This window comes from Narcine bancroftii, chromosome 5, assembly GCF_036971445.1.
Source record: "Narcine bancroftii isolate sNarBan1 chromosome 5, sNarBan1.hap1, whole genome shotgun sequence".
NCBI classification, from domain to species: domain Eukaryota; kingdom Metazoa; phylum Chordata; class Chondrichthyes; order Torpediniformes; family Narcinidae; genus Narcine; species Narcine bancroftii.
The window spans coordinates 30,036,244-30,061,590 of NC_091473.1; the positions used below are offsets into that span (position 1 = coordinate 30,036,244).

Here is a 25,347-nt window from a genome sequence, read left to right on the forward strand (position 1 = left end):
GAGTGGATGAAGGAAGTAGATTTCAACTTTGCAAGCAGAGGAGATGGTGAAACTGAGGACTCAAGGCTAAATGGAGATTGTGTAACCAATGACAACAAGATAATCACCCATGCAGTTAAGTCAGTGGGCTTGTTTCCAGAACCCTGGACTGCTGGTCAGGATACATTAGTTTCAATCCCATATGGAAGTTCAAGTAACAAGACACATGAGGTATAAAAACTTAGAGTTGATTATAGTGACCACAAACTATCAGATGTCTTCATGTTCACTAATCTCTGCTAGGAACAGGCATTACATGATTGTGACCACAGACTGACACCAATGAGTTAACTCAGAACAGTCTTCTGAAATACTCCAAAAGGCCAATCATTTTAGGGGAAACTAAAAATGGGCTATAGGTAGTGTCTGCTGGTAATGCCCATTTCCAATGAACAAATATTTTTTTAAAAATCAATATAATCCAAATTGACTGAGATAATGTATTTCAATAGCAACTTTAATTTTGCTCTAAGATTACTCCAACTTAATTCAAAAGAGAGGTAAAAGGATTGCTTCAATCCCAGTACCATCAGTGCGCATAAAATCAAGCTATTTATCAACTCTAGTATTATTATTTACACCTTAGCACTCCATGAATGGGAACCATCCTCTTCAGTTGCAAATAATGGAGTTTGTTGAAAATGTGCAAAAATTATCAACTTGCCTCACATTTTTCATAATAGTTTACACCACAAGGGTGATATGCTCTTCTGTGAGGAATTCAAAGATAAACGCAGATGCCCAATTATTCCATGCTGCAGCACATTAGGTTGTTCATCGAATGTACTTCTGCCCCACTTGATTTAAGATTAAGCTTAATTTTCCACATCTAAAACATTGGTCTGATTTATTCGATCTCCATCTATTCAATGTCTGAGGTGTAATATAAAATTGATATTAAAAATTTATAATGGAGTAATCTATACTTTACATTAATATTATTAGATGTAACTTCTTTGCATAAATATTGCCAAACCTGCTGATCTATTGTAATATTTAAATCTTGTTCTCATCTTTCCTTTGAATTAAACAAACCTCTTCCATCAAAAAATATGCTATTGAAATGAATTTTTTAGTCATTCCATCAACAATAATATGTTCTAAATCTGTAAGATTTTTTTAAATAATTTCAGATCCTAATTTTTCACTTAAATAAGATCTTAATTGAAAATAACAAAATAATGTATTATGAGGAGTATCATATTTAATTATTAATTGATCAAATGACATCAATTTGTCATTAGCATAAACAATCTCCCAATTTAGAAATTCTTTTATTATTTCAAATATTCTTTTTTTTAAACTTTATTTATTCATTCAAAATACAGATAATAAGTAACATATATAACAATAAACTAAGCATGAACTATATATTTTATATCTCTAAAAGAAAAAAAGAAAGAAAAAAAAAGAAAAAAAGAAAAAGAGAAAAAAATGAACCCCCCCCCCCTTCAGCCAACTCTCCTAAGGAGAGCCATAAAAAGAAAAAAAAATAAGCATACATATTAAGATCTAATCAATGTAAATCAAAATGTAAATATTCTGAATATAACAACCACTTATCAATAAAAAACTATAGTTATCATATGAAACATATTATTTCAAATATTCAAAAAAGGATTACCTTTTGAAAAAATTGAGAAGATTAATTAATGGTGTTTTAATGATAGAAGATTTCCATCAATTTCTAATTTAACTTTATTCCAAATATTAAGTAAATGCTTCAATGTTGGAGCATATTTATCCATTGTTATTAATTTTGGTTCCCATTTATAAATAAACTCTTGAGATATAGTTTCTACAATTTTATTTAATTCAATTTCCACCCAAGATGTTTTAGCTTTTACGAACAAAGAAACCTTAATTATGCTGCCTTACAATAATTCTTGAAATTAGGAAGTTGTAATCCTTCTAATTCATATTTCTAAGTTAATTTTTCTAATGATTTTCTTGCCATTTTCCCTTTCCAAAGAAATTTCCTAACTTGTTTATTTAAATCCTGAAAAAAAATTGAGGTATAGAGATAGGTAAAGTCTGAAATAGATATTGAATTCTCAAAAAGAAATTCATTTTGATACAATTAACTCTTCCAATTAAAGTAATAGGTAAATTCAACCATTTTTTACATCTATCTTCTTAAATATTGGAATTTAATTCTACTTGGTCTTGTTCAAAGGTTAAACCTTTTTAGATTTCTGTTAGTAAGTTTTACAATGAATTACTGGTGTTGTCTTTCTGTTAAAACTTGAATTATTATTGATGGGAAATTTTGAGAATATAACTCCTAGATTATCTTTGTCAGATTTTCAATTGAAATTTGTTGTTAGTTTTGGTAATAACAAGGAAGTGTATTGCTGTTACATGGAAATTAGATGTTCCATTGACATTAGAAAGACTCAAAGTTGTATTCATTTAGAAAAAAAATACATATAATTTAAGGGGTAAATAACCTGTATTTTTTACAAGTTTGGAGCTGTATGCTAGAATAATGATACGAAAATTATACTTTTTTCTTTGGTTTGAATTCTCCAAACCAGTGAAGTTTTCCCTAAATGAGTAACATTTTTTGGAAAAAAAAGTTATTGGATCCTTGAACCTCATCTGAAGCAATCCAAATTAATACATAGTTGTGTTATTATGTATTTTATATTTAGAATTTAGTTATTGGGATTAGTTTAGGTTAGGGGGAGGGCTTTAGTTGGTTTTTAGGGGTTCTTTTTTAGTTTTAATGGTTTATTTTTAGTATACATTTTTTTTCTTTATTTTTCTTTTTTATATATTATCAACATATATTTGTAAACACTCTAACATTGTGATTTGATACTAATTGACATAATTATCATTTATGTGTTGATTTAAATAAAATATTCAAAAAAAGATTAAGCTTAATAGTTGCAAGATCATTCAAACAGCAAGTTTCATAGATATAGAGATTTAGTTACTCATCCATTTTAATACTCTTAAAATTCCCATTATACAGTTTTGCTTAGAAAATAGTTTCACTATATGATTGTGTATATTTCTTTTACAGCATTAATCAATGTTTTGAATTTAACAAAGCAAAATCTACCTTATGTAAAGGGAAATGCACCAAAACGGAAAATGATTTAAAATTGCAGATTTCAACTCTATCAACTAACCATCGAATATCACATTTTCTTCATTAAATTTCATTCTAAAGAGCAACACCCTCCAGATTTGAGATAGCTACAAGTTTATTGAAGAGTCTAGACTAGACATGAGTACAACAATAGAATCTACTCCCACATTTCACATTAAAGTCTGGACAATGGAAAATGGCTTGAGAACAATTTCTAAGAAATCACATGCTGTAAATCAGGGGTGATCAACCTTTACTTAAAACTCACATTTCACCTTAAGTATTCCCTATGTCATAAATGTTCTGTTTTTAGTACGGAATTACTTAAGGTGATATTTAAGTGGGAAGAAAAACTTTGAAAACCACTGTTTTAATCATACCTAACTGATTTGTTATGTGGATGGTTTCATAACTCCAAAGGAAATGGGCCAATATTTCAGTAACTTTTAAGTCTAGAGCAATGGTTTTCAACCTTCCCTTCCCATTTACATACCACCTTAAGTAATCCCTCACAAAGCACTTATACTTAAGATGGAATGTGAGTTTTTTTTTAAAAAAGGTTGCCTACCCCTGCTATAGATGAAGACAAAATGATGCCATAATCTGTTGTTAAGATATTGGTAACATTATTACAAGCTTGTAGTGTGCACACTATGCAAAGTGTGGAGTGAGAATCACACACACACACACACACACACACACACACACACACACACACACACACACACACACACACACACACACACACACACACACACACACTCGAGTTGGAGTGTGGTCAAAAACTGATTTATTGCCCTGCCAGCTGTTTATATTGACTCCCTGCAACAGACGATAGGAGACATCACCACAGCGCCAGTCTCCGACTGGCCGGCATTCTTGTCATCATCTGCTATTTCCCACCATGCAGGAGGTCACTTGGAAAGATGACCATTGGTCCCTGCAGGGCCCTCACGATCGCCGTGTTCACTGGCCATTTTGTGAGCCAGGTCGGGACTTGGTTCATGGGCCACTACAAGCTCTTGTTTTATTTAGTGAATTCACTTTGAGGGAGGGTGCAAGCTGCAAACATTCAATTTCCACAACATACACAGACGAAGTAGCACTGTTAAGTACAAACCATAAACAAAGTTAATGCTTTCAATTAAGAACAAAAGAATAATGATTAGTTTATCTAGGAAAAAAGCAGATGGTGAGAGAGAAGGTGTGATCATAAGTCATGTGTTTGGGACACTTAAAGAAACAGGTTCTTTATTGATCAGGCAGTCATCTGAAAACAAAAATGTGGAGTGAACTTGTATGAAATGGATAATTCTGCTAATTCTCCTTGTCAGGGAGTTATTGAAATCCCCGTGACCATTGTAATGGTCAATTTGATTGACCCATATCTTGGTAAAGGAAGCAGACGAATTCCTGCATTTGGATCGTGACCACTTTGATGGTCATTTCATATGGCTTATGCCTGTGTTTTGGGAACATCATGGAAGTCGGACATTTTGTTTCCCCTACGCAAGGAAAAGGGGAGTTGTGACAATCATTCATGAGAAAAGGATTTTTCAGCAGTCTGATCACAGTTTCTTTCTCACCTCCTTCGTGATTATTCTGTACATCAGTTTAAAAGTCTGAGTTTCAACACAGGATTTATAAGACTGAACTTTGAATTAACTTTCCAGAATTGTGCCTAAGCTTAAATGGTTTTGGTATCACACACACACACACACACACACACACACACACACACACACACACACTCACGCATTCACACATAGTTGGGGTTGCTAATTAATGTGTTACATTATTAGTAGTTAATAAGAAATACTGTTTTAAAAATGACATTGTCTTGGTGAATATCTATTGCTGTTGGTCTATGACGTAAAGGAAATAAGTGCCTTTTGTTCAATTGGCTGCATGTTTGGTTGAACACTCACCATCTATTTTTTTAATGCTTCCCTCTAATCACAAACCTTAAATTAACTATTTCCAAAATATAACTTAGCCCAATAAGATGGGTCAAAATCCAAATTAGATTTTTTACGCCTGATTTACTTTGTCCTTTTCTAAAATTGTGATGCATCTGACTAACTTCTACCTTTAAAATGATTTCCTGCCTCTTCCCCTTCTATTTGCTCAGAATCATTCTATGAAACAGAGACCAGACTCATACCTTCTCTTCCAAAAATAAAGCAATGCTGATGTTTGTAATTTGATATAAAAATATAAAAGCTGAAAATACTCTGCAGCCCATCACTTACAAATTTAACTCTGCAGCCCATCACTTACAAATTAGTCACAGAAAATAAGCTTAGTTTTGTTAATTTTTATGTGTGCAGTTCGAAAAAAAAGCCAAATTAAATGGTGGAGAGGTCTGCAAGAAGATGGTCTTGTTCAATAAAAAGACATTATTTAGGAAAGGATAAGCTAAATGACAGAATAGCATCACTCCTGCTGAGTTCATATATATTGTCAGAGTACATACATAACAACACATACAACCCTGAGATTCGGGCGAAGCAGAATTACCACTTTATTGGTAGTGGAAAAAAAATAACAGTACTCTAAGTACACCTAAAAAAATTTTAAAATGTAAACAAATTGAAATGTGTAATACTGAGAGAAAAAAAGTCAATGAAGTGCAAAAGTAAGAGTCCTTAAATGAGTCCTTGATCAAGTTTGTTGTTGAAGAATCTGATGGTGGAGGGGTAGCAGCTGTTCCTGAATCTGGTGGTATGAGTCTTTCCTGATGGTAGCAGTGATAACAGAGCATGTGCTGGGTGGTGTGGATCCTTGATAATTACTGCTGCTCTCCAATGGCAGCATTCTCTGTAGATGTTCTCGATGATGGGGAGAGTTTTGCCTGTAATTTCTTGGGCTGTGTCCACTACATTTTACAGGGCTTTATGCTCAGGGGTACAGGTGTTCCTATACCAAACCACGATACAGCTGGTCAGCACATTTTCCACCATACATCTATAGAAATTTGCAAGGGTTTCCGACAATATACCAACCCTCCAGAGAAAATAGAGGTGCTGACGTGCTTTCTTCACGATGCTATTCGCATGTTGGGTCTAGGAAATATCCTCCGAGATAGTCACTCTCAAGAATGTAAATTTGCTCACCTCTCCATCTCTGATTCCCCCAATCATCACTGGATCATGCACCTCTGGTTTTCCTTTCCTGAAGCCCACATCAGCTCCTTGGTTTTAGTGACATTAGGTGTGAAGTTGTTGTTAGTGCATCATTCAACCATGTTTTCGATCTCCCTCCTGTATCCTAACTCATTGCGCTTTTCAATACAATCCACTGCTGTTGCATTGTCAGCAAATTCATAGATGGTGTTGTTGTTTTACCAAACCGCACAATAAGTTATTTATTAACACAAGAATCACATCATGAATAGGTCTAATTAAGTCAAATCTTGAGGGGAGGATGAAAGAGAAGAAATTGAAACTGCAATTAAATTATAACTTTGGGTTTGGAGTGAAACATTTTCACAGCTCAAGTTTGTGTGTTCATGTTAACAGCAAATCTGACATTTGGAAGTGATGTGCTGCAGTGAGAGGAGATGTATGTGGTAAAACTAGAGATGTAAAACATTTCTGCAAGAGATATACAAAGGAATATTGGAGTTATGACTGTATTCCAGAAATTGATCTACTGAAACACTAGAGGAAATGAGACATGGTACTTTACTGTCACGAAGTGAAACCATCCTTAAATCAATGACACAGGGCTATTTGGAGAATACCAATTAGACACCAAAAATCTGTAAAGAGATTAAATTTGGAAAAGTCCATATAAATCACTCTTTTCAAAGAAGAAAGCAAAGTATCTTATGGTCCAGAAAGGCAGATTAGGTCAAGTCTTTATTCCATGGAGTGTAGGAGGCTGGGGATGACATTATAGAGGTATATAAAATCTTGAGGAGCTGAATGTTCACAGTCTTTTTCCCAGGGTAAATGATTCTAGAACTGGAACACATAGGTTTAAGGTGAGAGGGAAGAGATTAGGAGATAACTGAGGAACAACCTTTACACTGGTGGAGAGTTGTGTTTGATGCAAGCTGCCAGAGGAATGTATATAAGATTCAAGACTCAGGATTATTTTATTATCATGTAATAAAACATATAATATTAAACAAAATTGCATTTAGTCTGCCATAAGGCAGGCAAAGATTCACCATCAACAGAAATTGGTCAGCTCCCCTTACAGACAGAGAAAAGGAATCAAAAGACAGGCCCTTCAGATGTGGATTTTGGATTTTGGATTCACCTCCAGTATTCCCATCGCCTCTGTAGTCACACAGTCCAAATCATCAGCAACCCAAGGTTCGGATCCAAACATTTGACACAATTTGGAAGCCTTCAGCGTCCAAGGCCCCTCAGGAGCCCTTCTCACCCACAGTGTCCTCTCACATCCCTGTTTTGTTACTGGGTACCCCTTCATCCAGTGTCCAGCCAGTCTGCAGCCTGGTTTGAGTCCTTTGACTGCAAGTCACCAGCAGGTGATTATGTATGTGGGTAGATATTGGCAGAAAAGGTTTAGGAGATATGGACCAAATGCAGGCATGTGGGACAATCCCACAATGCCAACTTGGATAAGTAAGGCCGAACAGCCTGTTCCATGCTGTATGATTCTATGACTGTAGTGGGCGTAAATGAGTGGCTACACGCACATGGGTCAGAGAGCAGAATAAAATAAAATGTGCATGTTTTGAAGTGGTTCATTATGTTACTGGCATCATCCATGATTTAAATAACAACTTGGACACCAATTACATGCTCCAAAGGGGAAGAGCTGAAAATACATTGTGTTCATTTTAATTTTAACAAATTAATTCAAAAATTAAGCTTTAAATTTATTCTTTTCTTTGCCAAATGCTACATAAGGTAATTAGAGTGAGATAAAGAAAATGTCCAAGAGGTTCAGACAACTTTAAAAAGCAGTACTTGCAGTTAGTTTTTAGAATTCACAAATGCATTCTAACCTATGGCATAAAATATATGCAATTGAATGTGAGAGATTTGACAATTTGGAGCAATAAGCTGCAGATCTGGAAATCTAAAACTAACAGATAAATTGCAGGAAGCACTCAGCAGGTAAGGCAGTGTCAGTGGGAAGAGAAACAAGGACTTTGTGTCAAGGACCTTACATCAGAACCAGGAATGTGAAAAACAAGCAGAGAGGGAGAGCAGTGGAGACCAAAATCATCAAAGGAGCAATTACCTTAAAATCTGCCAGTTGGAGACAGTAAAGGAAAATGTAACAAATTGAAATGAGATGTTTGTGGAGAGTTGCTGGCTAAAGTTTGTCCTTATTCCCATTAGTGTGAGTTCTGGAACAATTACAATGTTATTTTCAGAGCTTAATGTACTTTACATGATAATTATCAACTAAATTTAATACAAGGGATCCACTAGGAAACAGCACTACAGGCTACAGAAAAGCATGATAGAGGTGGTTTTCTATGAACGCACACCCTCCATCATGTGGGTCACCTGTGTAGCACAGGAACAGGCCCTTTGACTCACCATGCCTTGATCAACCATGATGCTATTCTACATTAATTCCATCTCCCTGCATGTGGTCCACATTCCTCTGTTTCCTGATCATTCCGAATGCCTTTTAAACATTGATGTCAGATATGCTTCTTCTACCACCTCCCCTGGCAGTGCAATCCAGAAACCTCCAACTCTCTGAATAAATAATAAATCTTACCCCATAAATCTTCTTTGAACTCCAAACCTCTGCCCCCCCTCACCTGAAATCTATGCCTTCTAGAATTTGACAGCTCTACCCTGAAAAAAAGACTACCTACCCCATCGTTGCCTCAGCCTCCAGTACTCCAGAGAAAACATCTATGTTTCTCCAATTGTTCCTTATAACTCTGGCAGCATCTTGGCAAACTTATTTTGTGCCTTGTCCAAAGTCACCACATGCATCTTATATTGTGATGAGCAGAAATGCAGACAGTACTTCAAATATGGCATAACCATGACAGGCACAGTGACAAATAAATAATCTTTGAGACTTTCATTCTTTCATAATTGAGTACAAAAGCTGAAACATCATTTTACAACTGGACAAGATATTGGTGAGGCCATATTTGGAGTATTTTCTCCAGTTCCAGGAAATATTTAAGGGAGACCTGAGGGTCACAAAGCGGGTGCTAGGTATGCAGAACGAGTTGCTAGAAGAAGTGGTAAAGGCAGATATAGTTGCCATGTTTGAAAGGCATTTAGACAGGTTCATGGATAGGAAAGTTTTAGAGGCCAAATGCAGGTAAATGGGGCAAACTTATAGTTTGGTCCAAAGAGCCTGTTTCCATGCTGTTAAACTCAATGCCAATAACCCATATTTTATCAAGCTTTATTATAATTTGCCAACTTTTTTTACTCAATATCTTAACCAATGAAGGCAAGCATCTGTGCACTTTATGTTGCTACTTTCACCTGTACATTAATGCTCCTCAGGGCCCTTCTGTTCACTCCATACATACCTTGTGCAATTGACCTCCCTTTGCCAAAACCTCACCTTAGGTCTTTGCTCCATATTTGGATCAATCCTGTGATGTATTCCTGGGCCAAGTAGTGCTGGCAGTACCCAAGTTATATGTGAATAGGTGTTAATGAATAACTCCACAGATGATACCTTCCAGCACTTGGTTTATGATTGACGAGTTTTTATTTTTCACAATACCATCATTGGAACTAAGAATTATTAAATTACATCAACATTGCGGTATCTAATGATGCTGCTTTGAAGTGTTGTTAATAACACTGAAAGGAATTAAAGTGTTCTATAATTCATTGCAAAAGCACTGGAACATGAAGACAAAAGAGACTGCAGATGCTGGAGTTCAGAACAAAATACAGAATGCTGGAAGAACCCAGTGGGGGCCAAGCATACGGAGACAAAAGATGAAAGTCAACATTTCAGGTCAAGAGACTGCATCAGGATATTGAAACATATGAATTCTTTGGAATTTGTATTGAAAGATGAATGTCCATGATGACAACATGATATTGTTCCAGCACAGTTAGTGTAGGGGCAGTACAATTAATTAATGTAATGCTATTACAGCACCAGTGACCTGCCTTTGAATCCAGCGCTGTCTGAAAGGAGTTTGTATGTTCTCCCCTTGTCTGCAAGGGTATCCTTCATGTGCTCCAGTTTCTTTCCACCTTTCAGAAGCTGGAGGGGATTATCGGTTAACTGGTGTATTTGGGGAACACAGGCACATGGACTGGAAGGTCCTGCTACTCTTCTAAATTTAAAAATGAAAAATATTTATTATCTTCTAAGCAAATTCTATATCGAGTTCAGTAGTTCACTAATCAGGACACAATCTCTAGAAATATCAGTAGCCACCATTAAGACTCCACACAAGTTATCATTTTTGATCCATGAACTTGAATTGTCATCATTTGCTTGGAAGACAAATCAATAACTGCTCAGCTGATTGCAGCTGGTCAAATGTGCAGGAGATTCCCATTCACAATTTCTCATTCATCAAAAACATTAATGTTCTCCGTCCTTGAGGTATTGTTCTTTAATTCTTTGGCCATTTCTTGTTTCTGAATAAAATATTTGCTGCTTACATTTGAATGAGAAGAATTCTATGATGGGGTGGTGGAAGTGGATTATCCATGATCCTCAAGGTTTGTTAAACTATGTTAATCTAATCATGTCTAGAATATGAGTGGAATGAAATCTAACTGCTAAAGAAGATTCTCAACATCTTCACGTTGCTTTATCATAGAGACCCACAGTCATAACAAGGAATGTAAACATATTTTGCTCCTCAAATATTACTTCAGAATATCAAAAATGTAAATAAATTATTTCAGAGACAAAACAAATAAAGCATGTTCTGTATGATATAATTTTAAATCAATTTAAATTATTTGTGGCCATGAAATACAGTAAAATTTGCAAATTATATTAAAATGGGAAGGAGATTCGAGACATATTAATTACACTAATGGTCTGCAGAAACATAATGCTCAGGGTAAAATTTGGCAGCAGCAGGTACACAAAGCAGTATAGTATTATGTTAAGACATTATTAAATGGCAATTTAAAACTTTAATTGAACACAGCCAAGGGAATGAAAAAATCATTTTCCAATTATACTGTAAAAATGAGGAAAACTGACCAGTGTGAGTAGTCCAGGACAAGTATCCAGACAGGGAATTTTTTTATTATCATTAATACATTACAAAATTATAATAATGATGCTCCTCTGCCATTTGAAGATCATAAGCTCTAAAAGGAACTGCAAATGCTAGTAACCTTTAAAGCAGATAAAGTGCCAGAAGGATTCAACAGATATGGAGGTAACCTTTCTGAAGAAAGGAAATGTGTAACGTTTTGAGGTTTTTTTTTTAAAAAGTGGAAGTTTTTGTAGCTGAATAATTTTTAAAAAATGAGTTGACTAGTGGAAAACAGATTGAGAAAACTATCATATACGATACAGTATGGTACCTTTATTGTCATTTAAGACTAGACTATAAAACAGTGCACAGAAAAAAAAGATAACATTCCCCAAAATCATAATGCTACCTACACATCATGAGATTATACAAAAAACAACATAGACAACACAAGACTATGCCATTCCTACATTAGACAAGACAAAACAAAAGAAAACAAACTACACAAGACTGAAACACCCCTACACAGAGCTACTTCTGACTAAACAAACCAGTGCAAACAAATCAGTAAGAGATGGAAAAACTAGACAGTAGTCACACCGGAGGCAAGTTACATTTTCGTAGACTAAGGTTTAAAAAAGTCTAGTAGCTTGAAGTGAAGAACTGCCACACAGTTCACATGCCCATATAGGCCCACAAGCTTCGGCACAAAAGCAATAGAGAGATCCAATGACCTCCTCGCCAACCCCACCATCCACTGCAGGGTTCCACTCTCCAAGACGGCACAGGTTCCAGGCCAGGCACTCGACACTGCCGCTCCAGGCTCCCCGACACTTCCACTGCAGAACACACAGACCTCCAGATCCTCCCAGCCAGACACACGATGCAGACCGCTCCGGCACACCTCCGCAAAACTCCTTGGCCACTGGCAGCAAATGAAGTCTGGAGGCCTCATCCCCACAACAGAGGTATTGCAGCCCCGCAGCTATCTTCAGAAGGTCTGTACCTTACTTCACAGTTCTCACATTTCCATGGCTCCACAGTACTCTCCCAGCCAATGCTCATCAATTAAGAAGTGTTGCACGGCAACTTATGTCACCATTGCGGAAGCATCAGGTCTGGAGAAGCCACTACAACCACTGCTGTGCCACCATAATCCAGAACCAGATACAGAGGGAAATTTCTTAAAAATTAAAAATCATCTGTAAATTGATTAAGTAAAGGCCAAAGATAATAAAACGAAGAAAAAAAAATAACTGCTTGTAACAAAAAGGCTTTATACTTATCTACACTTTCTGTAACCTCAGCATGAACCATAGCACCTTAATGACAACCTAGGACTTATGAAGTGATTGTGATAGTACAGATTCTATCACCAATGTGTCTATATACATATGTACAGATGGTAGTGTAGGATGACTGTGATTGGCTGAGAGTGTAGCCACACTTATTGGCAGGTCTTAAAGGATTGCTCCTAGCCAGACCAGGTCATTCTGGACTGGTCGACCTACTTGTGATATGCTCTTCTAGTCAATAAAATCCTTGGTTTGGATCAACAAGCCTTTGATTCTTTCAACGCGCTCTACAGTTTTATTAACTCGAAGACTGAAGCTTATCACATGTAGGTTGACCAGTCCAGAATGACCTGGTCTGGCTAGGAGCAACACTTTAAGGCCTGCCAATAGGTGTGGTTATGCTCTCAGCCAATCACAGTCAGCCTACACTACAATCTGTACATATACACATTGGTGATAGAATCTGGTACTATCACTGTGATGTAGGAATAATCACAATTATTTTTTTGCAAAACAGGTTTCTACAAACCATATGTGATAATGGTCTCATCATCTACGCTAATGTTGTTTATAAGCCAGGCCAAATGGAGATCTGATGAGAATTTGCTTCAGGTAAATTATTTATAAAATAAAAGGTGCTGATGTAAACCACCAAAGTGTGAAAAGTTTCAGTGTCATAGGGACTGTTGTAATTAAAGAGCACAAAGTTACCAACAGTACAGATGACCACATCAGCCATGAACCAATATGTCATCAACTGACAAGTTTACTCCATTTCTTCGAAACATTCCTCCTTCGTTATTAGCATCTTCTGTCAGATAGGAAAGAGGATCACTGTTGAAAGCTGAATTTATTGATAATGAGACTGCAGCTCTGTTCAGGTTCCCTTATAGAGATTAGGAATTAGATCAAACTAAAACTTCAAGTGCCCAGAATTCTGGTTCACACTGAGGCAGAAAAAAATATAGTTTAGTAATGGATCAGCAAAATTATTTATCTGATCTGTGTTTGCTCTCTCCCAAAAATAAAGGATAATAATTTTCTATGGATCTTTGGTCTGTGGAAATGATTAATAATGCTTCAGTTTAATGGAGGGTTAGTTAATTCCTTATCTTCTCGATATTTTCTTCTGATTTTGGTTGTCATCCTTTAGAACATGACAAAACAAGTAAATGCAATAATACAGCAGTTCTGTGGCAAGGTAAATGATACATCATTTATGGAAAGAAGGAGCTAAGTAGACCAAATTATCATCCGTCTTTATCTGTGTGAAGAAGACTTTGACTAAATGATGGTATAACTGCTCAGAATCAAAAGGTGCAGTGTGCAAATCCCACCAGAGGCATGAGTCAGAACAACCAATGGGACATTTGAATGCATATGTCATATTTTCAATATATGGATTGAAAGAGTCCATAAACCATGACCCCTAGTGTGAATAAGCTCCCAGAGATCCAGTATAAAAACAGTTTTAGATGTAAGTGTGGCCTGTGAGGCAATTATTGCACTTCCGTACACTTACACTGCTTTTTGTGATAAAAAGAAAAAGAAAATATTATTACCTTAAAGGAAAATCAAAACACTGCAGATACTAGAAATCTGAAATAAAAAGAAAAATAAATTATCAGCAGATCAGGCAGTATTTGTGGAAAGAACAACTGAGTTAATGTTTCAGGTCATCAGAACATTATTGCCTGCTTTGTGATATTCTTAATTTTTTTTTCACTTTATAGCAATCCTATCAGGTCTCTGAAAGCAGTTCATCATATATCAAAATTCATAAGAATCCATGATAATCTGTATGGATGTTATGGCACAAATGACCTGAGGTGTATGACTGTGAGTCTATGACTTATCCTAACTTTAGAATGAGCCCTTCCTACTGGGAATGAAAAATGTGTTGTTAAGAGCTTCTTCTTTCTTCTTTCTTCTTCTTCTTTGGCTTGGCTTCGCGGACGAAGATTTATGGAGGGGTAAATGTCCACGTCAGCTGCAGGCTCGTTTGTGGCTGACAAGTCCGATGCGGGACAGGCAGACACGGTTGCAGCGGTTGCAGGGGAAAATTGGTGGGTTGGGGTTGGGTGTTGGGTTTTTCCTCCTTTGTCTTTTGTCAGTGAGGTGGGCTCTGCGGTCTTCTTCAAAGGAGGTTGCTGCCCGCCGAACTGTGAGGCGCCAAGATGCACGGTTGGAGGCGAGATCAGCCCACTGGCGGTTGTCAATGTGGCAGGCACCAAGAGATTTCTTTAGGCAGTCCTTGTACCTCTTCTTTGGTGCACCTGTTCAAATTGATTTAACTTATATATTTCTGAACTGTTGTTGTTTCTCGTTTCCAAAAGTCAAGTAGAATGATGAACTAATTTATTTTAAAGAGCATACATTGTGGTCAGAAGTGAGCTAACCAAACTCACCACCAGCCGACAGAAAAATTCCAACTGACTTTGTTGAAACTAATGGAGATAAGGCAACTCCATCAACCAAGCAACAGGCCTATGAGTCAACAAAATGTTTCATGATGTAAATTATGTCATGTGGGTGGCAAGTTCAAGGTGCAAAACAACCCAGCTCTAAATGAGCTAAACTGAATAATCAAAGCTGTCAAAAATATTATTTTGAAATGTTTTTTTGACAAATAACCATTCAAAAGCTACTTAAAACTATTAAAATGGACCCAAACAATTAAAAAATAAAATGTATTAAAACTGATTTAAGAAACAATTGACTGTACATAAAAAAAAAACATTTACCAGTCAATAAACTCAATTAAGATGACTAAAATGACTACTACGTAGTCATTATCAACCGTTCTTCTCCATTTAAATCCATAGAGAAGCTGCTTATTCAAACGGTTCATCCTTGAGGAGGATGTTTGAGAAGATTCCCCACAGTCAATGGAGAAGAATCACCATAATTTCTCACTGCCTGTCAGAGCTGTTGGATAAAATATAGAGAATAGCTGCCACAATTTTGGATTGCAAGGATTTTCGTAATCTAGAAATTCTAAAGATATAAGAGGAGATGCCGACATTCTGCACATAACGGTCAACGTAATACACTTCACAAGACTATGATCAAATTCAAGTTTATTTATCATCTGATTGTACAAGTAGAATGCAATGAAACAGTGTTCACCAGTCCTTGGTGCAAAATCATGCAAATACTCAGCCAGACATAAAGCATGTACAGAAAAATGATACATATGCAATATGTAGATACATACATAAAATAAATATGTTTAATTTATAGTAGAATCTCGGAGGGTTTTCTCCTTTCTGTGTTGCACAGCCAGTTGTTTATATTTTTTATTTGTTAACATGTGTACATTGTGGACAGTTTTTCTTTGCACTACCAATAAGTGGTAATTCTTCCTGGCCTGCAGGTAAAAGAATCTAAGGGTTGTATGTGGTGTCATGTATCCACTCTGACAATAAATCCAAAATCATCTGCAAACTTGATGATTCTGTTGGAATTGGATCTGGTGTTGCAGTCGTGGGTCAGTAGCATGAACAGGGGCAGGTAAACACACAGCCTTGAGAAATGCCAGTGCTCAGCGTTATGGTGCTTGGCATTCTGCTGCCAGCCTGGAAAGACAGTGGGGGTCTTTCTGTTAGGAAATCCAGAATCCAATTATAGAGAGGGTATTGAATCCCAGTGTTGACAGCTTCTCCACCAGTCTCTGGGGAATGATTGTATTAAACACCGAGCTTCAGTTGACGAACAGCAACCTGGCTTATGAGACATCGTTGTCCAGGTGGTTCAGAATGGTGTGTAGGTTATAATACCACTATAATACTTGATATATTCGTTAGAAGTGTCTCATCTGAACCATGCTTTATTTTGTAATATTCTTAACTTGTCTGTGCAGCAATGCAAAACTCTGGCTCGGCTTTGCTTGGAGAATCGTATATAATTTAGGTTGACGCATTACAAGAAAGATGTGGAGGTTTTGGAATGGGTACTGAAGAGATTTACTAGGATGGTGCCTAGATTAAAAGGTTTAAGCTATTGGAGAGGTTGCTCATCTTGGGTTGTTTTTCTGCAGTGAAGGAGGCTGAGGGGAGTCCTGATAAAAGCTCAAATTTATGAGAACCATTGATAAGGTAGACAATTAGAATCTTTTTCCCAAGGGTAAAAATGTCATATACTAAAGGACATATGTTTATGATAAGCAGCGGAAAGTTTAAAGGAGATGTGCAGGGCAAGTTTTTGTTTACGAAGAAATTGATAGGTGCCCAGAATGGGCTGCTAGGTTTAGTGATGGAAGCAAACACGAGTAGTGTTTTACAGATATGTAGATGGTTACTGTGGTGATATGTTTCCTCTGTTGTATGTAGTTATTATTGACTACTGTATATATGGAGTTGACCTGTCCACTAATGACTCCTCCCCCATGGTCCTGGGCCACAAAGGTCGAGCCACCTCTCCCTTTCCACCATTCTTATACCTATCATTCCCTCTGCCTAGTCTTTGTGGTTACTGGTAGTGCACTTCTTCTTCTTCTTTGGCTTGGCTTCGCGGACGAAGGTTTATGGAGTGGTAAATGTCCACGTCAGCTGCAGGCTCGTTTGTGGCTGACAAGTCCGATGCGGGACAGGCAGACACGGTTGCAGCGGTTGCAAGGGAAAATTAGTGGGTTGGGGTTGGGTGTTGGGTTTTTCCTCCTTTGTCTTTTCTCAGTGAGGTGGGCTCTGTGGTCTTCTTCAAAGGAGGTTGCTGCCCGCCGAACTGTGAGGCGCCAAGATGCACGGGTTGAGGCGATATCAGCCCACTGGCGGTGGTCAGTGTACAGTTACACAAATATACAAGGAATAGGAGTTCAGCAGAATTTTAGTTTAAGTTTGGGCAGAATGTTTTGTGTAACATCATGAGCTGAAGAGCCTGTCCTGTGCTATACTGTTGTTTTCTACATGTAATGAGTCAAGTAATTTAAAATCACAAAGTAAAAATCAGCATGCAAAATCTGATTCACAACGGAGACAAAGATAAAAATAAACTACGAGGGTCCAAATGATGAAAATTATTCTAGAGAGTCAGCCTGAGAATGGGCCTGTAAAATTGATGCATGATGTATTAAAACCAAAAACATTTTGGAGGAATATAGCAAGTCTCATAATGTCCATAGATGGTAAAAATATATAACCAACATTTCAGGCCTAAGCCCCTCATCAAGGTATAATTCTGGTTAAACCTTTGAGATTAAAAAGAAAAGGACTGGTTCATTACATAATGATGACATGTTGGTGGATAGAAATGAAAAGGAAAAAGCTTCAAAAATCAACTAATGTGAAACTGGATGGATGGTGGGCCACTTTCTGCTTTGACTAAACATATTGGGAATAAATATTTTTGATATAGAAGGCAAGATTAGCAATTAGTTGTACCTTAATAGTTGGCACCCAAGCATAATAATATTTTAGGAAGGAGTAAATTTTTAGCCCAACGTATCTTTAATGGGCTAGAATTCAGGATTTGTCCAGTAAAAGAGCCTGTTAAATCAAGCATCCATTCAACTTTTCAATGAATTGCCTTTTCAATAATGGCCTGTGTGGTGGCTTTATTTAAAACTAACCATGTGACAATTTACCTTCACCTCTATACCATATAACCATAACCATATAACCATTTACGGACCGGAAACAGGCCATGTTGGCCTTTCGAGTCCGTTACATAAAATAAAATCTAACTCAATTTTTATCTGATATGTTTTTTTTCTTCAGTGGGAATGTATTTGATTTGCTCCAGCAAATCAGTCATGAACCTTTTTTGCTTGGTCTCAATCCATTTCAAACATGGGAGGGCGTGGCCATGAGAAGGACTTAAACAGATGTGTTTTGGTTGAGCTCTCCATGAAGAGTACTAAATAGATGGTCAAAACTTGAAAATTAAGATTTTTTTCATCAAAAATGGATAAAGCTGGGTCAAAGAAGCCAAGGCAGCTGAGAATAAAGACTGAAGAAGCTCCTATTCAACCGGGAATATCGGGTGAAAGTCCAAAAGGGAGCGGTACAAAAATGGTGATGGGACCAGCAGAACCAGGTAAAACTGGGGAGTTGGGTCAAGAATTAAGCATCATCCTGGAAAAAAGTAACTGATTCATAAGTGTTGAAATGGTGATGAGAGATATGATGGAGAAATTGGCCGAAATAAAAGAGATAGTTGAAGACCTGATGGAGAGAATCAGTCGAGCAGAGATTGAATAGATGAAAATGCATGAAAAACTTGAGGCTTTGAGAAAAAAAGCCAAAGAATGGGAGTCAAATAAACAAGGACTGCTGGACAAAATTGACCATATGGAGAACTTCAGTCGATGGAACAAAGTCCAAATCATTAGACTGAAGGAAGGAATTGAGGGAAGAGGTCTGGTGAACTTTTTTTTCAAAAATGAATCCCATGAGTGTTGGGAGAAGACAACTTTGGAGAAAATCTGCATACCGAGAGAGCTCACCAAACTCTTGGACCCAGAAGAGCTGGCAATCAGAGACCAAGACAAGTTCATTCTGGGTGCAGCATATGATTATTCTATGCAGAATAATGGCCCACCTGAGGATGATAATGAAAAGGCTTTAGCCCGACCTTGATTAAAAAAAGAAAAGAATTTGATGATGTGAAAAGATAACTATCGCTAAAACCTTGAAATACTCAATGATATATCCCATGGCTTTGAGGGTCAAAGCAGCAGAAGGGAACCAGCAAATTTTCAGGACGAAGATTGAGCAGGAAGACTTTCTGTGAAGTTTCTTTAAAAAAATTAAGGTTGTCAAAGGAGAAAATTGTGAAAATATTTATAATGGAACTAATTAAAAATTGTTTTTTTTTTAATCCATTTTGTTAAACCGTCTTGTATTTATTGTTTAAAAGTAGTGTGTAGAAATTATCATAGAGAGTATAATAAAGAAAAAAAAATCTGGAAAAAGTGGTAGCAGGGTAGAGATTCGGGTCAAAGCGGGGGAGAATGGAACCTGGAAAGGAGTAATAAAAAATGGTGCTAAAGGGTGACATACTTCTTCCTCAAGAGCTTCCATGGGCTTTTTCATGGGCTTTTGGTGCTCTATATATATATGTCATCGTCAGGGCAGGGACATTGTGTGTTTTTTTTAAAGGGGAAGGATCACTATTACTTAAAGAGTCAAACAGATTTTACTGTTAAAAAATATTGTGTTAAAGAAGAATATGGATAGAACATTAAAAATTTATTAGTTTTAATTTTGGAATTAATGGGCTGGTGAAGAGAAACGGATCTTAGCATAGCTAAAAAAAATTAAAGGCAGATATAGTCTTTTTACAAGAAACACATCTGACCAAATTCGAAAATGCAAAATTAAAAAGAGGATGTGTTGGGCAAGTAATGTTATCTTCATTTGGATCAAAACCAAGAGATGAAACAATTTTAATTAATAAAAATATACCAATAATAATAGAAGAGACATTAACTGACCAATGGCATATGTAATGGCACACTGAAAATTTATGCAGACTCATGGATATTTATGATATATTTATGTCCCACATTATGACGATTATGTCTTTATGAAGGATATCTTTTTAAAAACTGCAAGGGGAAGGCAAAATATATTGATTGGAGGAGATTTAAATTTTTGTTTAGATCCAATATTGGACAAATCAGCAATAACAAACAAACACAAAAGCTGCAAAAGCGACACCATCATATATGAAAGATTTATATCTAATAGATATATGGAGGTACTCAACCCTTTAGAAATAGACTATTCATTCTATGCAAGGGTACATGGCTCACATACATGGATGATTTATTTTTAATGTCCCCCCAGTTACAAAATAGAGTGGTAAAAAGGGAATACTTGGCAAGACTTTTATCAGATCACTCACCATTAACATTAACTATCACGATAATGGAAAAGCAGAAAGTATGTACGGATGGTGCCTTAATACTACATTATTAAAAAGATGGACTTTTGTGAATTTATTAAGAGACAGATAGAAATATTTTGTGAAAACAGTTTTTCTTCCACTGACAACACTTAAAGCTCATTTGAAGGGACAAATTATTACTTACACTAAAAATCTTAAGGGATAATATGCAATAGACTTAGAATCCTTAGAGAAGGATATAACAAAATTGGAAAAAAAATATATCAGATATCAGGAAAACAAGAAATATATAGAATATTGAAAACAAAAATTTACAAAATAATACACTACAAATATATAGAAATAAAAAAGTGATATTTAAAACTAAACAAAAATATTATGAACTAGGAGAGTTCCTAGTTAAGATTACTAGTGTTATCTTGACAGGTTAAAGCAGAGGAGTAATCCAGAATGATAAATGCAATAGAAACAGAAACTGATACAATAACATATAATCTTCTTCTTTGGCTTGGCTTCGCGGACGAAGATTTATGGAGGGGGTAAAAGTCCACGTCAGCTGCAGGCTCGTTTGTGGCTGACAAGTCCGATGCGGGACAAGCAGACACGGTTGCAGCGGCTGCAGGGGAAAATTGGTTGGTTGGGGTTGGATGTTGGGTTTTTCCTCCTTTGCCTTTTGTCAGTGAGGTGGGCTCTGCGGTCTTCTTCAAAGGAGGTTGCTGCCCGCCAAACTGTGAGGCGCCAAGATGCACGGTTTGAGGCGATATCAGCCCACTGGCGGTGGTCAATGTGGCAGGCACCAAGAGATTTCTTTAGGCAGTCCATGTACCTTTTCTTTGGTGCACCTCTGTCACGGTGGCCAGTGGAGAGCTCGCCATAGAACACGATCTTGGGAAGGCGATGGTCCTCCATTCTGGAGACGTGACCCACCCAGTGCAGCTGGATCTTCAGCAGCGTGGACTCGATGCTGTCGACCTCTGCCATCTCGAGTACTTCGACATTAGGGATGAAAGCGCTCCAATGGATGTTGAGGATGGAGCGGAGACAACGCTGGTGGAAGCGTTCTAGGAGCCGTAGGTGATGCCAGTAGAGGACCCATGATTCGGAGCCGAACAGGAGTGTGGGTATGACAATGGCTCTGTATACGCTTATCTTTGTGAGGTTTTTCAGTTGGTTGTTTTTCCAGACTCTTTTGTGTAGTCTTCCAAAGGTGCTATTTGCCTTGGCGAGTCTGTTGTCTATCTCATTGTCGATCCTTGCATCTGATGAAATGGTGCAGCCGAGATAGGTAAACTGGTTGACCGTTTTGAGTTTTGTGTGCCCAATGGAGATGTGGGGGGGCTGGTAGTCATGGTGGGGAGCTGGCTGATGGAGGACCTCAGTTTTCTTCAGGCTGACTTCCAGGCCAAACATTTTGGCAGTTTCCGCAAAGCAGGACGTCAAGCGCTGAAGAGCTGGCTCTGAATGGGCAACTAAAGCGGCATCGTCTGCAAAGAGTAGTTCACGGACAAGTTTCTCTTGTGTCTTGGTGTGAGCTTGCAGGCGCCTCAGATTGAAGAGACTGCCATCCGTGCGGTACCCGATGTAAACAGCGTCTTCATTGTTGGGGTCTTTCATGGCTTGGTTCAGCATCATGCTGAAGAAGATTGAAAAGAGGGTTGGTGCGAGAACACAGCCTTGCTTCATGCCATTGTTAATGGAGAAGGGTTCAGAGAGCTCGTTGCTGTATCTGACCCGACCTTGTTGGTTTTCGTGCAGTTGGATAATCATGTTGAGGAACTTTGGGGGACATCCAATGCGCTCTAGTATTTGCCAAAGCCCTTTCCTGCTCACAGTGTCGAAGGCTTTGGTGAGGTCAACAAAGGTGATGTAGAGTCCTTTGTTTTGTTCTCTGCACTTTTCTTGGAGCTGTCTGAGGGCAAAGACCATGTCAGTAGTTCCTCTGTTTGCGCGAAAGCCGCACTGTGATTCTGGGAGAATATTCTCGGCGACACTAGGTATTATTTTATTTAGTAGAATCCTAGCGAAGATTTTGCCTGCTATGGAGAGCAGCGTGATTCCCCTGTAGTTTGAGCAGTCTGATTTCTCGCCTTTGTTTTTGTACAGGGTGATGATGGTGGCATCACGAAGGTCCTGAGGCAGTTTTCCTTGGTCCCAACAAAGCTTGAAAAACTCATGCAGTTTGGCATGCAGAGTTTTGCCGCCAGCCTTCCAGACCTCTGGGGGGATTCCATCCATACCTGCTGCTTTGCCACTTTTCAGTTGTTCGATTGCCTTATATGTCTCATCCTGGGTGAGGACCTCATCCAGCTCTAGCCTTAGGGGATGTTGAGGGAGCTGGAGCAGGGCGGAATCTTGGACTGAGCGGTTGGCACTGAAAAGAGATTGGAGGTGTTCTGACCATCGGTTGAGGATGGTGATCTTGTCGCTGAGGAGGACTTTGCCGTCTGAGCTGCGTAGCGGGCTTTGGACTTGGGGTGAGGGGCCGTACACAGCCTTTAGAGCAGCGTAGAAACCCCTGAAGTCGCCAATGTCCGCGCTGAGCTGGGTTCGTTTGGCGAGGCGAGTCCACCACTCATTTTGGATCTCCCGGAGTTTGCGCTGAAGATGGCTGCATGCGCGACGGAAGGCTTGTTTCTTCTCTGGACAGGACGGCTTTGTAAGGTGAGCCTGGTGGGCAGCTCGCTTCTTTGCCAGCAGCTCCTGGATTTCCTGGCTGTTTTCGTCAAACCAGTCCTTGTTTTTCCTGGAGGAGAAGCCCAGTACCTCTTCAGTGGATTGCAGTATGGTAGTCTTCAACTGATCCCAGAGGGTTTCAGGGGACGGGTCCGTGAGGTGGGTTGCATCGTCGAGCTTTGCTTTGAGGTTTGCCTGGAAGTTTCCTCTCGCTTCGTCTGACTGCAGGTTTCCAACATTGAACCTCTTTCTGGGGGCTTTACTGTTCCTGGGCTTTGGCTTGAAGTGAAGGTTGAGCTTGCAGCGAACCAGCCGGTGGTCAGTGTGGCATTCCGCGCTGGGCATGACCCTGGTGTGGAGCACATCTCATTTGTCACTTTCTCGCACCAGGATGTAGTCCAGGAGGTGCCAGTGTTTGGATCGGGGATGCATCCAGGTAGTCTTAAGGCTGTCCCTCTGCTGAAAAAGGGTGTTTGTAATGACAAGCCGCTGTTCTGCGCAGAGCTCCAACAGGAGGCGCCCATTGTCGTTGCACTTGCCGATGCCATGCTTGCCCAGGATTCCTGGCCAGGTTTCTGAGTCTTTGCCGACGCGAGCGGAGAAGGCCACTCCGATATAAAACCTACGACCCAAGGACCTCGCTGCCACGTCCCAGCTTGCTCGGCCACGGCACACGAACCATGGGTGTAAAGGGTGGGGCCAGTACTGCGCGCACTGCACTCCACCTAAAAGCTCCTTTGCGCAGGCCCGAGGACAGGTCCACGTCCTCCCCCTCCACGTCCTCCCCCTCCACGTCCTCCCCCTCAAAAGATGCTCACAAACTCAAGCTAGCATGCTGGAACATCAGAACCATGCTAGACAAGGCTGACAGCCACCGACCTGAACGTCGGTCTGCCCTCATTGCACATGAACTCCTCAGACTTGACATCGACATAGCTGCTCTCAGTGAAGTCCACCTGGCAGATGTAGGCAGCCTCCAAGAACGCGGCACGGGCTGCACACTCTACTGGTCTGGCAAGCCTTCGGATGAACGACGCCTATCTGGTGTAGGCTTCATGGTCAAGAACTTCATTGCCTCCAAACTCGAAAACCTTCCGACAGGCCACTCGGACCGAATCATGTCCATGCGACTCCCCCTTCAAAACAAGCATTGCATCACCCTCATCAGTGTCTATGCTCCAACCCTCCAGGCAGAACCAGCAGAAAAGGACAAGTTCTACACTGACCTGCGCAACCTCATCCAACGCACCCCTACAGCCGACAAGGTTGTCATCCTTTGCGACTTCAACGCTCGAATAACATATAATGAAAAAGAGATAAATAGTGCATTTAGACAATACTATATAAAACTATATAAATCAGAATTAAAGAAATAGAGAAAGCTTTGGGTACTTTACAAGCTAATAAGTTCCCGGGGAAGATGAGTCCCTCCTGAATTCTATAGACAATTTAAAGATTTGTTGATGCTTATTTTAATGGATGTGTTAGACTAGGTGGTGAAGACCCAAACCCTCCTGGAAACTTTTTCAACTGCTATAATTGCAGTGCTACTGAATGAAGAAAGGTAGAGATCCATTAAAACCTCATCGTGCAGACAAATATCACTTCTGAATGCAGACTATAAAATTATAGCAAAAGCACTAACCAACAGATTGGGTGAAGTATTTACCAAAATAAATACATCCAGACCAGATGGGATTTGTTAAAGGAAGATATTTTTCAAATAGCCTAGGTAGATGATTCAAAATAATACATATGACAAAATCAAGGTTGAATCCAAACATAACCATTTCTTTAGATGCAGAAAAGGAATTTGATCGATTACAATGGTCGTTCTTAATGAAAACATTGGAAAAATTGGATAAAAACTCTCTATCATAAACCACAAGCTAAAATTATAGCCAATAACCAAGTAAATTCTATTTTTCCCTTGATTTGATCGAGTAGACAGTGGTATCTCCTATCACCTGCACTATTCATCCTAGCTATTGAACCTCTGGTGGAGATTATAAGAAGAGATCCAGATTTTAAGGGCTTCAAAGTTGGACAAGAAGAACATAAAATTAGTTTATTTGCTGATGATGTGCTATTATATATGTCTGATCCAGCTGAATCACTGATAAGATTTAAAACAATAATAGAAAAATATGGAAGAATATTAGGATATAAATAAATATGGATAAAAGTGAGGTAATGCGATTGCAGAACTTGGATTATGAAAGATATCAAAAAGGTAGTAG

The 25,347-nt window shown here is 38.5% G+C and overlaps 1 protein-coding gene across 13 annotated transcripts in view; it reads right to left on the reverse strand.

Annotated features, from left to right (window-relative positions):
* gpr27 (G protein-coupled receptor 27) overlaps nt 1-25,347 on the reverse strand; it is a 200,177-nt gene that overhangs the window by 58,059 nt on the left and 116,771 nt on the right. For 7 of the 13 annotated variants that reach the window (XR_011357424.1, XR_011357416.1, XR_011357413.1 and 4 more), the window contains exon 3: nt 14,149-14,185. The exons of 5 other annotated variants lie outside the window; for them this stretch is intronic. The gene's annotated coding sequence lies outside the window, so the exon portion shown is untranslated. Of the gene's footprint in view, nt 1-9,858; nt 10,404-14,148; nt 14,186-25,347 lie in introns of those variants that run through there. One more of the 13 variants, XR_011357422.1, reaches the window with a different exon arrangement.